Source organism: Bos javanicus, chromosome 10 (genome assembly GCF_032452875.1).
Source record: "Bos javanicus breed banteng chromosome 10, ARS-OSU_banteng_1.0, whole genome shotgun sequence".
Lineage (NCBI taxonomy): Eukaryota > Metazoa > Chordata > Mammalia > Artiodactyla > Bovidae > Bos > Bos javanicus.
The window spans coordinates 77,093,532-77,112,072 of NC_083877.1; the positions used below are offsets into that span (position 1 = coordinate 77,093,532).

General features: G+C 38.4%; 1 protein-coding gene across 8 annotated transcripts in view; it reads left to right on the forward strand.

Moving 5' to 3' along the window:
• Positions 1–18,541, forward strand: part of FUT8 (fucosyltransferase 8) — a 332,211-nt gene that overhangs the window by 47,944 nt on the left and 265,726 nt on the right. For 3 of the 8 annotated variants that reach the window (XM_061429161.1, XM_061429158.1, XM_061429160.1), the window contains exon 2: positions 6,559–6,656. The exons of 2 other annotated variants lie outside the window; for them this stretch is intronic. The gene's annotated coding sequence lies outside the window, so the exon portion shown is untranslated. Of the gene's footprint in view, positions 1–6,558; positions 6,657–15,444; positions 15,530–18,541 lie in introns of all 8 variants that reach the window. 3 more of the 8 variants (XM_061429157.1, XM_061429156.1, XM_061429159.1) reach the window with 2 other exon arrangements.

Here is an 18,541-nt window from a genome sequence, read left to right on the forward strand (position 1 = left end):
CTGCTAGACACCGCACAACCCTAGGGGCTCCATTTAATCTTCTTCTTGATTCATTCCTTCTGAGCGAAAGACCTTCAGTTTCACCAACAGGACATTCAGTAGTAAGAAGTAGTCAAAAATAATACTTGGAATTTCTACTGAAAAACAGAGACTCTCAGATTGGCTTAAAATTCTGCCATATACTGCTTATAAGACACATGCCTGTAGAATTTCTGATGAAACCAAAGCAGTAGCTGAAGTTTTTTGTTTTCCATTCTCCATGCTATAATCAAAAGATTTGCCGTGAACTACTCTCAGCCGCCTGGGGAAAGGTAAAACTATTCCCATTTGAAGACTGCAAACCCAGATCTTTCTTATCTCTGGAGGGGCAGCTGATTGTCCTGGCGGCCTGAGCCTCTGGGTGCATATTGTTACCTATTTACTGATGTCTGTTTGCCAGCATAACATGTATGCTGGAAGCAGCAACTTCCCTTGTTCCACCAGATTCATTGATGTATGTATTAATGCTACAGGAAAAGAGAGACAACAGAGTATGTTCTTCTCCTTTGGGGTTTACTTTCCACCTCTTTGTGTATTCTCTCTTAATATTGCATGTGTGCTAATTGCCTATTTCACTTTTATGGTTACTGTTCTGAAATTCAACCCCATAGTCTGCATTTATTATATGGTTAAGGATAACTTATTAACATGGTGAGTGGTGTTAACTGAATACATCTAATTTTTGGAAAATTTCAGCTTTCAGTGCAATCACAAAGTTAGATTAACTCATAGTTTGGGCTTCCCCGGTGGCTCAGAGGTTAAAGCGTCTGCCTGCAATGTGGGAGACCTGGGTTCGATCCCTGGGTCGGGAAGATCCCCTGGAGAAGGAAATGGCAACCCACTCCAGTATTCTTGCCTGGAGAATCCCATGGACGGAGGAGCCTGGTGGGCTACAGTCCACGGGGTCGCAAAGAGTAGGACATGACTGAGCGACTTCACTTTCACTTTCCTTTAAAGTAATTAAAATAATGCTTCCAGCCACATTGGAGTGAAGTTGGAGTGACAGGGATTGGTATCCTTTTACTTGAAATAACTAGGCAAAAAACATGAAACAGCAGTTCATGAGGCATTTGCCATCAGGCAACCCAAGACATTGATCCCTGAGAGACAGGAAACAGCGGAGACCTATGCTTGGTCTAGCCTGGGGAGTGTTTTTAGGCATGGAATAGTAGAGCAGTAGAACCCCAGAGAAGGCTAGAGACCTGCCTGAATTGAGGAGATGGTATTGGGAGCCTGAGAAGCCAAGGCAGCTAGAGCTCATGGGGCAAAGTACCAGAAAGAAGAGGGCTGCAAGAGAATTTTACAGATCTGCAGAAGTCCCTTCCAGGAATTCAGTTGAGCACTGATCAGTACATGCCTGTGAGGAAACTATGTGTGGTCAAAGGAACTCACCCAAAAGGAATACAGTGCTCAGAGCTTACACAGTGTTAGGAATAGGGCCTAATTCACCGAGTGTCAGGTAGAGCCTCTAACATTCTAGCTTTCATTTTTAGGTGTTCAATTTGGGTCTTTTTTCTATGTTTTAAACTTAAATTGCACTCAGTCTTTTCTCTAGCTTCACAGCATATAGAATACATTTATAATAACTTTTAATCCTAGTTTCCTGGTTTTATAAAAACTGTGTCCTTTCTGGGTTGGTTTTCATTGATACTTCTCATTTGTCTCTTATTTTCTTGTCTTTTTTTCTTGAAACTTGCTTGGCAAATTAGTTAATGCTTGTTAGGTACGTAACAGAAGACATTGTAAATTATGCTTTGTTGGGTGCTGAATATTTTTGTATTCCTCTAAATGTTCTTGAAGCTTTTTGTAGAATGTATTTACTTGGGAAATATTTAATCCTTTAAGGTATTCCTTATTAGGACCATTTAGTATAATTCTGCTGTATTCCTGAGGCAGAACCTTTTTGAAAACTTTACCTGATGCCCTGTGAATTATGAGGTTTTCCATTTAGCTCACCATCTGTTTACAGATGTTAAGTTGAGGATCAGGTTGTTCCTTCAGGGTTTGTTTTTAAGCTCTGCTGTCATCATCATCGATTAATCTTTATTCTGGGACTAATTCAGCCCTGCTGAGGCCTCTGCTTATTGTCCAGAGTATGCAAGGTTTCTCTCCTCTGATTAGGTGCAACTCACATGTCCCTAGCTCTGAATGAATTGGTCATTTTTCTTAGCTCCCCAGCAGATTCTCCCGCCCCCCACCTTTGCCTTATGGAGTTTTACCCTGTGTATGTGCATGCTAAGTCGCTTCAGTCATGTCTGATTTTTTGCGACCCTATAGATCGTAGCCCACTGGGAGTTTTATCCTAAGTATGTGCAAATTAGCATGAAGCCAAAGACTCAAGAGAAGATGTCTGAAATTTTTTTCTTCATTACTCCCTCCTGTCTGGTATAGTATTCCAGTAATAATTGCCATATATCCCTTCAGCAAATTTGGAAAACTCAGCAGTAGCCACAGGACTGGAAAAGGTCAGTTTTCATTCCAATCCCAAAGAAAGGCAATGCCAAATAATGCTCAAACGACTGCACAATTGCACTCATCTCACACGCTAGTAAAGTAATGCTGAAAATTCTCTAAGCCAGGCTTCAGCAATATGTGAACCATGAACTTCCTGATGTTCCAGCTGGTTTTAGAAAAGACAGAGCAACCAGAGATCAAATTGCCAAGAGAGTTCCAGAAAAACATCTATTTCTGCTTTATTGACTATGCCAAAGCCTTTGACTGTGTGGATCACAATCAACTGTGGAAAATTCTGAAAGAGATGGGAATACCAAACCACCTGATCTGCCTCTTGAGAAATTTGTATGCAGGTCAGGAAGCAACAGTTAGAACTGGACATGGAACAACAGACTGGTTCCAAATAGGAAAAGGAGTACATCAAGGCTGTATATTGTCACCCTGCTTATTTAACTTCTATGCAGAGTACATCATGAGAAACGCTGGACTGGAAGAAACACAAGCTGGAATCAAGATTGCTGGGAGAAATATCAATCACCTCAGATATGCAGATGACACCACCCTTATGGCAGAAAGTGAAGAGGAACTAAAAAGCCTCTTGATGAAAGTGAAAGTGGAGAGTGAAAAAGTTGGCTTAAAGCTCAACATTCAGAAAACGAAGATCATGGCATCCGGTCCCATCACTTCATGGGAAATAGATGGGGAAACAGTGGAAACAGTGTCAGACTTTATTTTGTGGGGGCTCCAAAATCACTGCAGATGGTGACTGCAGCCATGAAATTAAAAGACGCTTACTGCTTGGAAGGAAAGTTATGACCAACCTAGATAGCATATTGAAAAGCAGAGACATTACTTTGCCAACAAAGGTTCGTCTAGTCAAGGCTATGGTTTTTCCTGTGGTCATGTATGGATGTGAGAGTTGGACAGTGAAGAAGGCTGAGCACCGAAGAATTGATGCTTTTGAACTGTGGTGTTGGAGAAGACTCTTGAGAGTCCTTTGAACTGCAGGAGATCCAACCAGTCCATTCTGAAGGAGATCAGCCCTGGGATTTCTTTGGAAGGAATGATGCTAAAGCTGAAACTCCAGTACTTTGGCCACTTCACGTGAAGAGTTGACTCATTGGAAAAGACTCTGATGCTGGGAGGGATTGGGGGCAAGAGGAGAAGGGGACGACAGAGGATGAGATGGCTAGATGGCATCACTGACTTTATGGACGTGAGTCTGAGTGAACTCCGGGAGTTGGTGATGGACAGGGAGGCCTGGCATGCTGCGATTCATGGGGTCGCAAAGAGTCGGACATGACTCAGCGACTGATCTGATCTGATCTGATCTGATCCCTTCTGAACTCTGATGTTTGTCTTTTCATGTTGGTGACCCTGCTGCGCTCTACTTTGAATTTCCCTGCCTGCAGTAGTGTCTGTAACATGTCTCTTAGCAGAAAATTAAGGTGTATGTAGGCTTATCTAGCTTGTTTTCTTCTCTCAGAGAATGAAGATCTACACTAATTGTTGTCCAGTGTCTGGAAACTGTGCTGTCATCTGTTTTGCCTAGTTTTGCAGTTGTTTACTGACTAAAGAGAAATCTGTTACCAGTTACTTCATGACGAAGTATGAATCCCATAATACTGAATCATTGTGGGAGGTTGGTGAAGTTTTGTGAAGGTTTTGTGAAGTTGGTGAAGGAATCACAATGAGCCTTGATGATTTTGTAGTTAATGGCCATTTAAGAATTGTCAGTTTATGGGCCCTGGGGTAGTTGACTTGGGAGTGGTTTGTCCTTTTCAGTGAGAATTTCCAGAAAAGATAATGTAAATTGTAAAGTGTCAGTCGCTCAGTTGTATCTGAGTCTTCGGACTCCATGGAATGTACCCTGCCAGGCTCATCTATCTGTCCATGGGATTTCCCAGGCAAGAATACTGGAGTGGGTTGCCATTTTCTTCTCCAGGGCATATTCCTGACCCAGGGATCGAACCTGGGTTTCCTGCGTTGCTGACAGATTCTTTACTGTAAGACAGTATAGAAATGTGCTTGCTTTTGGTTTAGAATTATTTATTAAATGTTTTTATAGGCTCTTGTGTCTCAGAATAAATTTTTGACTCTTGGAATTTAGAATGAACATAGTTGGATTACTTTTGGGGAGATGGAACTGGTAATGATTCTTCTGTATTATTTCTAATCATCAGAAATTGGTTTCAAAATGGCTTTGCTGTCAGAGAAAGACTACATCTGACAATTTGAAAATAATCTCATGTTGTAACAACAGTAAATTAACTGGCAGAAAGACATGTTTCCATAGAGTGTTTTGTGTCTTTATGTTATTCTTGCGTTTTTCTACTTGGTGAGCTGCACATATGTACACACTCAGTGAACATATGATGTGTGAATCTTCATTCAGACTATTTCACTTGTTAGTCAATCATAGTGATTACTTTCTGTGTGTCAAACATGTTACTAGATGATGGAGAAGAGGTGACAAAAGAAGTAGGAGATAGTGTTGCTAACCAGAAGACTATATGAGATGACACATATCAAAGGAAACAAAATATTCTTGCAGAGATTAATGGAGTACAGAATGATTTATCAGCTCTCAGGCAGGAATGAGGAGCTGCATTTTGAAAGTTGATGAATATGCATTGATTAACAAAGAGGATAAGGGAGGAAAAATCTTTCTTTTAAAAAGAAGGAATGCTGTGTTGCATGGTGACAGCTGAGAATGACAGAATTGTTCTGTGGAAAGCAAGCAAATTAAATTGACTTGAATGAAAGTTTGTGTAGAATATAGTCAGAAATTAGATTGTAGAGCTAACTGAGGTATAGGGATGTAGATGATTTCAAGCTTTGGTCTGGAAAGAGATGTTTCTGACTGACCTTGTGTTAAGATGTAGACAAAATTAAGAATTTTGTGTTCACAAAGCAGTTTTATAGGTGCAGATTTATTTTAAGATGAACTATGAAGCAAATTAAGACAGTGTTACTATGTTTGAATATAATTTGCAAAATGAAAGGCTGTTTCTTAGTGGGATTTGAAAGGCATTGTTGATATTGTTCAGTTGCTCAGTCATGTCCGACTCTGTGACCCTGTGGATTTCAGCACACCAGGTTTCCCTGTCCTTCACCTTCTCCTGGAGTTTGCTCAGACTCTTGTCCGTTGAGTTGGTGATGCCATCCAAACCATTTCCGTGCTCTGTTGTCCCTTTCTCCTCCTGCCTTCAATCTTTGCCAGCCTCAGGGTCTTTTCCAGTGAGTCGGCTCTTTGCATCAGGTGGCTAGGGGTGGAGCTTCAGCTTCAGCATCAGTCCTTCTAATGAATATTCAGGGTTGATTTCCTTTAGGATTGACAGGTTTGATCTACTTGCACTCCAAGGGACTCTTAAGAGTCTTCTCTGACATCACAGTTCAAAAGCATCAATTCTTTGGCGCTCAGCCTTCTTTATGGTCCAACTCTTACACCCGTATGTGACTACTGGAAAAACCATAGCTTTGACTCTATGGACTTTTGTCGGAAAAGTAATCACTCTGCTTTCTAATACGCTGTCTAGGTTTGTCATACCTTTTTTTCCAAGGAGCAGGCATCTTTTAATTTCACAGCTGCAGTCACCACAGTGATTTTGGAGGCCAAGAACATAAAATCTGTCTCTGCTTCCATTGTTTCCTCATTTATTTGCCATGAACTGATGGGACCAGATGCCGTGAGCTTAGTTTTCTGAATGTTGAATTTTAAGCCAGCTTTTTCACTCTTCTCTTTCACCTTCATCAAGAGGCTCTTTAGTTCCTTTTTGCTTTCTGCCATAAGGGTGGTGTCATCTGCGTATCTGAGGCATATTGAAAGGTGTAGCTTGCAGAATAAGTGAATATGCAAAATTTTTACATGTTATGAGTGGCTACATAAGGGAAAAAAAGGGGACTTTTAGAAAAGTATATAAAAGGGGACTTTAGAAAAGTATATAAAGTATATAAAAGTTACATAAGGGGGGAAAAAAAGGGAACTTTAGAAAAGTATATAATGGTAACTGAAGTTTGAATAGGACAGAGGTTCATAGTATATATGTATATTTTTTGTTCCAGGTTGCTGCTTTTTCTAAGAGAGCACCCATGACCCTGATGGTGTTTCCAGTTTTGATAAAGAGTTCTGTCGCAATTATTGATTAACTGAACAAATTCAGGTTAGTAGATTTTGTGGACAGTACTTCTCTTTTCCAATTATATGTTAATATTTTTAGAAATGGATAATTTTGTATTTAAAGTTACATATGTATACACCAGTGAAGTAGAAAGGCCAAGTCAATTTAAACTTCTCCTGAATTATGTACCTACCACGCTACCCATTATGTACAATTTGCAGTACATAAAATGAAAAATGTTTTATTTCCTATTTAATAGTTTTTTACTTTAAGGTGCTAGGTAAGTTGTGGGTGAATATTGTATACTGTACCTTTTCATCCTGTGGCATCTTTAGTGCTGAAAATAAACTACTCATCTTAAAATTGTTTGAAACTTTTAGTAGCTTATTTAGAAAGGTTTCATTTTTATTCATATTTCAGTTATACATTCAGATTTTTTTTTTAAATTTTTTTTAAGTCTGTGAATTTTGACAAATATATGTTCATTACCATAATCTTCTAAATTCACTCTTGTTGCCTTTTTGTAGTCAACCTCTCTCTGCATCTCAATCCCTAGCAACCACAGATCTGTTTTTTTTGTCCCTGTAGTTTACTTTTTCCAGTATACCATTTAAATGAAATCATTTAATGTGTAGCTTTTAAAATCTAGCTTCTTTCATTTAGCATAATGCATTTGCATTTATCCATGTTGTGGGTACCAGTAGCTCATTCTTTTTTGTTACTGGGTAGTGTCCTATTGTATGGATATACTGCAGTTAGTTCCTGGTGGCTCTGACAATAAAGAATCCTCCCCCAGGGTAGGAGACCCAGTTGTAGTTTTTGAGTCCGGAAGACCCCCTGGAGAGCGGAATGGGTTTCCACTCCAGTATTCTTGCCTGGAAAATTCCGTGGACATAGGAGCCTGGGGTCCATGGGGTGGCAAAGAGTCAGACATGATGAGCGACTAACACTATCCATCTATCTGTCTATATACATATACAGTTAGTTTATCCATTCACCATATGATGGACATGTGGGGAGTTTCTAGTTTTTGGTGATTATTGCAGTCGTGCTTTCTTCTTTTTTAATCCTGTGATAAAATGCACATAAAATTTACCTTAACCATTTTTAAATGTACAGCTCAATGGTGTTAAGTATATTCACATTGTTATGTAGCCGTCACCACCATCCATCCTCATAACTTTTCATCTTGTAAAACTGAAACTCTATACCCATTAAACAATAAAACAATAACTCTCCATTCTCTGCTCCCCCAGTCCCTGGCAACCAGCACGATACTTTCTGTCTTTATGATTTTGACCACTCTAAGTACTTTATATGAATGGAATTATACAGTAATTTTCTTTCTATGACTGACTCATTTCACTTAGTGTAACGTGCTCAAGGTACATCCATTTGTAGCATATTGCAGTTTTCTTCCCTTTTTACGTTTGAATAATATTGTGTGTATATATCACATTTTGCTTATCTACTCATCAGTTGATGAACATAGTTGGGTTGCTTCCGTGTTTTAGCTGCTGTGTATTCACAGCCACTGTGTGGCTGTGAACATGGGTGTACAGTGATCTCTTCAAGGCCCTGCTTTTATTTCTTTTTGTGTATATGCTCAGAAGCGAAATTGCTAGATCAAATTCTATTTTTACTTTTTTTGAGAACCACCATACTGTTTTCGACAGGAGCTACACCATTTTATATTTCTGCCAGTAGTGCACAAGGCTTCCAGTTTCTTCACGTCCTTGCCAGTGCTTATTATTTTCTTTTTTTTTAAGTAACCATCTTAATGGTTATGATGTGGTATTGTACTTTAGTTTTCATTTGTGTTGCCCTAATGATTGCTGACATTGAGCATCTTCTCATGTTATTTCATGTTGGTAATTTACATGTCTTTGGAGAAATGTTGTTTCAAGCCCTTTTCTCAATTTTGAGTCATGCTGGTTTGTTGTTGAGTTCTAGGGTAGTTCTTACATATTCTGGATATCAATTTCTTATCAGATATATGATTTCCAAGTATTTTATCCTATTCTGTGGGTTGCCTTTTTTATTCTATGCATAGTATCTTGTGCACAAAATTTTTAATTTTCATAAAGTCAAATTCGTTTTTTAATTTCTTTTTACATGTGCCTTTGGTGTCCCCCTGTCCAAGAAATCATTGTGAAATTCAATGTCCTGATGCTTTTGTGCTTTGTTTCTTCTAAGAGTTTTATTATTTAAGTCTTACATTTAGGTTCTTCATCCATTTTCAGTTAATTTTTGTATATGGCATTAGGTGTGTGGACCAGTTTCCCCAGCACTCATTTGTTCAAAAGACTTACTTTTCCCCCATTGGATGGTCTTAACACCCTTATCAGAAATCATTTGAGCGTGTACGTGTGAGTTTATTTCTAAGCTGTCTTTCACTAGTCCGTGTGTCTGTCTTTTTGACAGTGCTGCACTGTTTTGATTACTGTAGCATTCCAGTGAAATTTTGAAATCAGGAAGGGTGAATCCTCTAGTTTTTCTTTTCTTTTTCAAGATCTTCTTGGCTCTTCGAGGTCCCTTGAGAGTCTATGTGAATTTTAGGATCCTTTTTTCTCTTTGTGCAAAATTCTTTGGGATTTTGATAAGCGTTGCATAGAATCTGTAGATTGCTTTGGGTAGTATTGACATTTTAGCAATATTAAGTCTTTTAGAATATTAACGTGAGATTTATTTCCATTTATTTATGTCTTCTTTAATTTCTTTCAGCAATGTTTTATAGTTTTCATTGTACAAGCCTTTTACCTCCTTGGGTAACTTATTTCCTAAGTATTTTGTTCTTTTTTATACTACTGTCAATTAAGTTATTTTTGTAATTTTCTTTTTCAGTTTGTTCATTGTTTGCCTATAGAAACACAACTGACTTTAGTCTTTGTATCTTTTTTTGCTGAATTCATTTATTACTTCTAACAGTTGTTTTGGTGGAGTCTGTAGGGTTTTCTACATAGAAGACCACATTATCTGCAAGCAGAGATAATTTTATTTTATCCTTTTCAGTCTGAATGCCTTGTATTCTTTTTCGTAATTGCTGTCACTTGAGCTTTCGGTGCTGTAGCCAATAGAAGTGATGAAAGTGAGCATTCTTACCTTGTTCCTGATCTTACAGGAAAAGCTTTTAGTCTTTCACCATTGAGTATGTTGTTTGCTGTGAGCTTTTCATATATGGCTTTATTATGTTGAGGTAGTTTCCTTCTATTCCTATTTAATTGAGTGTCTTTGTCATGAAAGGATGTTGAATTTTGTAAAACACTTTTTGTGTGTTAGTTGAGATGATTATGTGAGTTTTTCCTTCATTTTGTTGATGTGGCATATTAATTTTTGTATGCTATGCTCTCCTTAGTTGCAGGAATAAATTCCACTTGTCATGGTATATAATATATTTACTGTGGAGTCATACAGTTTAAAATAAAAATGTGATTATATATTCTTTATTAAAACAGTGTTACTTGTTTTTAAAGAGATCATAATGATTTAACTATTGCCTTTTTGGATTGGGGGTTGCATTTCTTTTTTAAAATGTCATTAAAAATTAATTAGAAAAAACTTAACAGATCATATGGGTATGGGAAGAGACTTGCAACTTATGATCTTTTTTTTTAAATGATCATTTTGAGTATAGAAAGAGAGGTGATGAAAATTATAAGATGGGGGTATATTGGAACTTATGTGTTGTCCTTATTATGGAAAAATCAGGTAGCTTTCCTCAGTATAGTGGTAGATCAGAAATGTACAAATTTTTATGTAGTTAACCCTCATAGAGGGAGCTCCAAGAGTTACCTGTTTAGAAAAGTCAAGTATTTGTAAGAATTCTTCTGTCTTAAAAATGTATGTAAAAAGGACAAAGGTTGGGCATGAAAAGTTAATTTAAACTTTCTTGAATGAATACTTGGGATGAAAATGATGGAAACTGTCATTCTGCCTTGGGGAAATTAAATTAGTAATATGAAAGATTAGCTTATTTAGTGGTATCAAAAAGCTATTTGAATATTTACAAGGAATATCTAGTTCATTATGTGCTACAGAAATAAAAATATTTTGAGCAAAATGTCATGCTTAGATTCAGAAAATGTTGGTTTCAATTTCAACTACAAAGCCTGAACACTAAAAAAAGAGTCAGTGTGACTTTGAACTGTTCTCATGTTTTTGCGTATCTTTAGATAAATTATATAACTTTCATAGTCTCTGTTGGATAAGTGGTATGCTATATTATGTTCTCAGGGAACATTTCAGAAATAGATAAAACATTTTAGGCAGAGACAGAGCATTTTAAAGATGTTCCTGAGAGAATATTTGTTCATTGGGCATATTCAACACAGAGTCAGAGATGATGCTATGCTCAGAAGTTCTTCAGGATTTGAGCTCTTTTGTGAGTGTCTTATTAATTAGTTATCTGGCATAACTTTATAATAAACATAAAAAACATTTGTTGTTGTTCAGTTCCTCAGTCGTGTCTGACTCTTTGCAACACCACATGGACTGCAGCACTCCAGGCTTCCCTGTCCATCACTATCTCCCAGAGCTTGCTCAAACTCATGTCCATTGAGTCAGTAATGCCATCCAACCATCTTATCCTCTGTTGTCCCCTTCTCCTCCTGCCTTCTATCTTTCCCAGGATCAGGGTCTTTTCCAGAGTTTCAAAAACATTACTGAAAGCCAAATATTAGAAAAAGGGATGAATTTCTAGTTTGTAGGAATACTGATTCCATTTGCTGAAGAGCATGTCATGAAATTTTAAGGCAAATATGTAGTTCCTAAGATGGGCGGGTCACAGTGGAGAGATCTGACAGAGTGTGGTCCACTGGAGAAGGGAATGGCAAACCACTTCAGTATTCTTGCCTTGAGAACCCCATGAACAGTATGAAAAGGCAAAATGATAGGATACTGAAAGAGGAACTTCCCAGGTCAGTAGGTGCCCAATATGCTACTGGAGATCAGTGGAGAAATAACTCTAGAAAGAATGAAGGGATGGAGCCAAAGCAAAAAGAATACCCAGCTGTGGATGTGACTGGTGATAGAAGCAAGGCCCGATGCTGTAAAGAGCAATATTGCATAGGAACCTGGAATGTCAGGTCCATGAATCAAGGCAAATTGGAAGTGGTCAAACAAGAGATGGCAAGAGTGAATGTCGACATTCTAGGAATCAGCGAACTGAAATGGACTGGAATGGGTGAATTTAACTCAGATGACCATTATATCTACTACTGCAGGCAGGAATCCCTCAGAAGAAATGGAGTAGCCATCATGGTCAATAAAAGAGTCTGAAATGCAGTAATTGGATGCAATCTCAAAAATGACAGAATGATCTCTGTTCGTTTCCAAGGCAAACCATTCAATATCACAGTAATCCAAGTCTGTGCCCCAACCAGTAACGCTGAAGAAGCTGAAGTTGAACAGTTCTATGAAGACCTACAAGACCTTTTAGAACTAACACCCAAAAAAGATGTCCTTTTCATTACAGGGGACTGGAATGCAAAAGTAGGAAGTCAAGAAACACCTGGAGTAACAGGCAAATTTGGCCTTGGAAAATGGAATGAAGCAGGGCAAAGACTAATAGAGTTTTGCCAAGAAAATGCATTGGTCATAACAAACACCCTAGTCCAACAACACAAGAGAAGACTCTATACATGGACATCACCAGATGGTCAACACCGAAATCAAATTGATTATATTCTTTGCAGCCAAAGATGGAGAAGCTCTATACAGTCAGCAAAAATAAGACCAGGAGCTGACTGTGGCTCAGACCATGAACTCCTTATTGCCAAATTCAGACTGAAATTGAAGAAAGTAGGAAAAAACCACTAGACCATTCAGGTATGACCTAAATCAAATCCCTTATGATTATACAGTGCAAGTGAGAAATAGATTTAAGGGCCTAGATCTGATAGATAGAGTGCCTGATGAACTATGGAATGAGGTTCGTGACATTGTACAGGAGACAGGAATCAAGACCATTCCCATAGAAAAGAAATGCAAAAAAGCAAAATGGCTGTCTGGGGAGGCCTTACAAATAGCTGTGAAAAGAAGAGAAGCGAAAAGCAAAGGAGAAAAGGAAAGATATAAGCATCTGAATGCAGAGTTCCAAAGAATAGCAAGAAGAGATAAGAAAGCCTTCTTCAGCGATCAGTGCAAGGAAATAGAGGAAAACAACAGAATGGGAAAGACTAGAGATCTCTTCAAGAAAATCAGAGATACCAAGGGAACATTTCATGCAAAGATGGGCTCGATAAAGGACAGAAATGGTATGGACCTAACAGAAGCAGAAGATATTAAGAAGAGGTGGCAAGAATACACAGAAGAACTGTACAGAAAAGATCTTCACAACCCAGATAATCACAATGGTGTGATCACTCACCTAGAGCCAGACATCCTGGAATGTGAAGTCAAGTGGGCCTTAGAAAGCATCACTACGAACAAAGCTAGTGGAGGTGATGGAATTCCAGTTGAGCTACTCCAAATCCTGAAAGATGATGCTGTGAAAGTGCTGCACTCAATATGCCAGCAAATTTGGAAAACTCAGCAGTGGCCACAGGACTGGAAAAGGTCAGTTTTCATTCCAATCCCAAAGAAAGGCAATGCCAAAGAATGCTCAAACTATCACACAATTGCACTCATTTCACACGCTAGTAAAGTAATGCTGAAAATTCTCCAAGCCAGGCTTCAGCAATATGTGAACCGTGAACTTCCTGATGTTCCAGCTGGTTTTAGAAAAGGCAGAGCAACCAGAGATCAAATTGCCAACATCTGCTGGATCATGGAAAAAGCAAGAGAGTTCCAGAAAAACATCTATTTCTGCTTTATTGACTATGCCAAAGCCTTTGACTGTGTGGATCACAATAAACTGTGGAAAATTCTGAAAGAGATGGGAATACCAGACCACCTGACCTGCCTCTTGAGAAACCTGTATGCAGGTCAGGAAGTAACAGTTAGAACTGGACATGGAACAACAGACTGGTTCCAAATAGGAAAAGGAATATGTCAAGGCTGTATATTGTCACCCTGCTTATTTAACTTATATGCAGAGTACATCATGAGAAACGCTGGACTGGAAGAAGCACAAGCTGGAAGCAAGATTGCTGGGAGAAACATCAATCACCTCAGATATGCAGATGACACCACCCTTATGGCAGAAAGTGAAGAGGAACTAAAAAGCCTCTTGATGAAAGTGAAAGAGGAGAGTGAAAAAGTTGGCTTCAAGCTCAACATTCAGAAAACAAAGATCATGGCATCCGGTCCCATCACTTCATGGGAAATAGATGGGGAAACAGTGGAAACAGTGTCAGACTTTATTTTTCTGGGCTCCAAAATCACTGCAGATGGTGACTGCAGCCATGAAATTAAAAGACGCTTACTCCTTGGAAGGAAAGTTATGACCAACCTAGATAGCATATTGAAAAGCAAAGACATTACTTTGTCAACAAAGGTCCATCTAGTCAAGGCTATGGTTTTTCCTGTGGTCATGTATGGATGTGAGAGTTGGACTGTGAAGAAGGCTGAGCGCCGAAGATTGATGCTTTTGAATTGTCGTGTTGGAGAAGACTCTTGAGAGTCCCTGGGACTGCAAGGAGATCCAGCCAGTCCATTCTGAAGGAGATCAGCCCTGGTATTTCTTTGGAAGGAATGATGGTAAAGCTGAAATTGCAGTACTTTGGCCACCTCATGCGAAGAGTTAACTCATTGGAAAAGACTCTGATACTGGGAGGGATTGGGGGCAGGAGGAGAAGGAGACAACAGAGGATGAGATGGCTGGATGGCATCACTGATTCGATGGACGTGAATCTGAGTGAACTCCGGGAGCTGGTGATGGACAGGGAGGCCTTGCGTGCCTCGATTCATGGGGTTGCAAAGAGTCGGACATAACTGAGCAACTGAACTGAACTGAAAGTCTATTAGAATTTCATGTACCTACATTCTCAAGTAGACGATTGAACTTCTTGATGGTGAGGGTCATTTTAGATTTTGGTGTTTTCTGAAAGAATTATTTCTACTGCAAATATTACTACTTGCTGAACTGATGATTTAGTGGACTTCTTTGAGTTCTTTAGAGCATCATTTCATCCGTGGATTCTTTAAGATTGTCAGGGCAAGAAGTAGGAAGTTAATTTTCTGAAATCATGAGAAAGTAGAATCAATCAAAACTGTCAAAACTGGACTTGTAGAACTGTTAAGTGACATGGACCTTAAGGAACATTTAGTCTAATACCTGTATTTTTTTTTTTTTTTTGTAAATAGGAAAGTGGAGACCTGGAGAGGTGAGGTGATAAGATTTAGTCACACAGCTCTCTGGAGACATGTTATGTAGTGCTCATTTTACTCATTATCCTGCCTCTCTTCCTCCAGGGATCATTGCTTGATCTTAGAGTTGAAACAAAGTTAAATTGCTCAATTTACAATTGTTTATTTAAAAAACTCAGTTTTAATTTCTCTTTCAACTGATTTGTTAAAACAGGTTACTGTTGAAAGGGTATGAGATATGATCTTCATTTTCAAACAGATGCAAAAATATGCTGATATTAAATATGTAGCTAGAAAAATCTAGCAAATTATTTTTTATTTTTCAACAACCTTAAAATTTTATGTGGATTAATTTAAAATGTATAATATTAAATGAGACCCAAAGTTTTACAAATTTTAGATAAATTTGGACCTTAGATTTCTTGGTTAAAAATCTAAGTACTCTAAAATGTGGATTATATTCTGCTCTTGAGGATTTCATTTAATAATTGTATTTACAGGTAAAATTGGTGAAGTTCAGAACTAGTAAACAGTTTTCTTTTTTTCTTCTTCCTTTTTTTTAAATTTTGGCTGCACTGCACAGCAGGAGGATATTAAGTGTCCTGAGGAGGGACTGAACCTGTGCCCCCTGCCGTGGAAGTGCAGAGTATTAACCACTGAACCTCCAGGCAAGTCCCTGTTTTTCTTTTTTTTCATGAGCGCTGCTAAACCTAGAAAATTAGCAAACAAAATAAAAACCCTCATTCAGTATACTCTTTTGGAAATGTAATAGTTTAAAATAAAAGTAAGAATCAAACATATAATTATTTACTTTTGCGTAGTTGATATACAGGCTTGTTGAGAGAGACTGTTTAAGACACACAGAGTGGTTTTAGGTTATACAGGTAGTATACCTTTTTGTCTAAATGTTTTCTTCCTGGAACATTTTCTACTCATTGCTTTATACTAACTTCATCCTGATTTCCTAAAGTCTCTAGCCCTTTAGGACAAGGGAGATACCTATTGAGAGGTGATTCTCCATGATCTCTTATGCTTCAGCACATCTTCTGAGCCAGAGGCATTGGCAGCTTTTGTTTAGGGCCCTCTTTTGAAAGAAATTTGCATCGCTAACAGCCTGAGAAGATAGAAATGGTATTTCCATAACAACAGAGGGCAGATTTCCTTACTGTCCAGGATAATCAAGATAATCTCTCTTGGGAAAAGGTGGGATATTTTTGCTTGCAACTCCTTTAAAATATTGACGGTTCTTAGGTTTCAGCTTTCTTCTCCTGTAATGTAACTCACTGTGTGTGCAGCATCACCTGGCTTATCTTTGTATTGCCCTTTAGGAATTGGAGCTTGGGGAACCAGTGCGAAAGATGATAACATTGGCTACAGCTGTTGTTTTGAGTAGTAAACTTCTCTTTGTTTCTGACCCAGGGGTATCATATTTTCTGCCAGGATTATCTGATACTGGCTCACCAGATATTACACTAACACAACCTATTGATAAAGTTGAGTTTATTGCTTACTGTGGTAAAGGAGAATACCACCTTGACAGATATTTGATAATACCTTAAAAGGGCAAAGTCAAGGTAAAAATTTTAGAATTTGAAGTTTGATTTTATTTGAGTCTTGCAATGGTGATGATGGAGCTTGATTAATATTGAGTAAGTATCATGAATATCAATACAACAATTTAGAATTGATCAAAACAGCGATGCAAGGATTTAAACTGTTGATGCTTTCTGTTGGAGTCTTGATGAGTCTTTTGTGAAATTTCTATAATCAAGTTATGTTCCCGCAAGAATCTCCTGGAATAGTAGAGTATGCTAGTGTAAAGCCAGGCTCATGTAAACAGAAAGGGGTGTGTGCGTGTTTGTGTGTAGGTGTTTTAGTTTCCTAGGGATGCTATAACAAATTGCTGTGTAATTAGTGACTAATTAGTCACTTAAAAGAATAGCCTCTAGGGGAATAATTGTTTCCTCTTTTCGAGCTTCTGGTATTTTTAAGCAATCTTTGGTGTTTCTTGGCTTGTGGCAGCATACCTTTAATCTCTACCTCCATCTTCACATGGTGGTCTTCCCTCTGTGTGTACGTGACTCTTTGTTACTCTCTGGACTGTAGCCTGCCAGGCTTCTCTGTCCATGGGCTCCTCCAGGCAAGAATACTGGAATAGGTTGCTGTGCCCTCCTCTAGGGGATCTTCCCTCTGTATCTCTGTCCAAATTGCCTTCTTTTTATAAGGATACCAGTCGTTGGATTAGAACCCACCCTAATCCAGTATGACCTTATGTTACCTTGATTACATCTGCAGAGATCCTGTTTCCAAGTGAGGTCAAATTCACATGTTCCAGTGGTTATAAATTTGGGGGGTGGGTAGTATTAAATGCATTGCAGAGTATATGGTTTCAGTTCTGTGTTCAGTCTGTGTGTGGCTAGATACTTTTGGTTCTCAGTAGCCATGAAACTCTCACAGTCTCATTGCTTTGCATGCATGTAGGATAGAAATCTCAGGCTCATCAGAGTTGTTGACAACAGCATGGTATATTGTGGAAGGAATACCAGTATGGAAGTCAAGATGCTTTGGTTCTAGTTTCTGTCCAGTTAGTCAGTCAATTTGGTCGCTCAGTCGTGTCCCACTCTTTGCGACCCCATAGACCGCAGCACACCAGGCCTCCCTGTCCATCTCCAACTCCCTGAGTTTACTCAAACTCATGTCCATTGAGTCTGTGATGCCATCCAACCATCTCATCCTCTGTTGTCTCCTTCTCCTCCCGCCTTCCATCTTTCCCAGCATCAGGGTCTTTTCAAATGAGTTAGTTCTTCTCATCAGGTGATGGTGGAGAGTTCTGACAAAATGTGGTCCACTGGAGAAGGGAATGGCAAACCACTTCAGTATTCTTGCCTTGAGAACCCCATGAACAGTATGAAAAGGCAAAAAGATAGTTTCTGTCTCACTGTTAACTATAATAGCTTGGAAAAGTTACGGTCTTCTCCAGCTATTAGTTTCTCAATGGGTAAAAGGGGAGGTTTGAAAGAAGAGAATAGGAATGTATCTCTGAGAGCCTTTCTAGCTCTCAGGTTCTAAAGTTCTGTAATTGTTGAGTGTCTGCTGTATACCGTATTGGTATTAGTTTTGTTGGAGTGACAAAATTAAAAAAAGAAATAGAGAATGCTTTAAGTGCTGATCTGATGTATTCTGATATGTGACTATAGCCTTATTTATGTTTTGTTTGCTTGAGTTAAAATCATTAGTGAAGATATTGGGTAAACATGGAATTACCCCATTCTAGTCCATTCCATTCTCTCTGACTTACTGTATTTTATTTTTCAGTCTGAATGTTGTATTTAGAATAGAGTCATTCTTCAGGTCAGTTAGTTCATTTAAAGTTAGAAAAGTGTTTTGTTGCTCTACTCTGTCAGCTGAGTTCAGAAAATGAAATAACCTTTTCTGAAGCAAGCATGATGTAGACTATGGATGTATTTGATTCCTTTTGTGATTCACAGTCTTCACTTTCTATGTAGTATTTATTTTTTTGATTTTTGGATGCTTGAAAATCTAGAAAATTTCTTTCCCCCCCTCCCCAGCTACTCCTGCAATTCCGTAGGAAAAAAAGCAAGGAAGGAAGACCATGTTGAACACATTTTCCTTTTTTTTAATTTTATTTATTTTTTATTGAAGTATAATTGACTTACAGT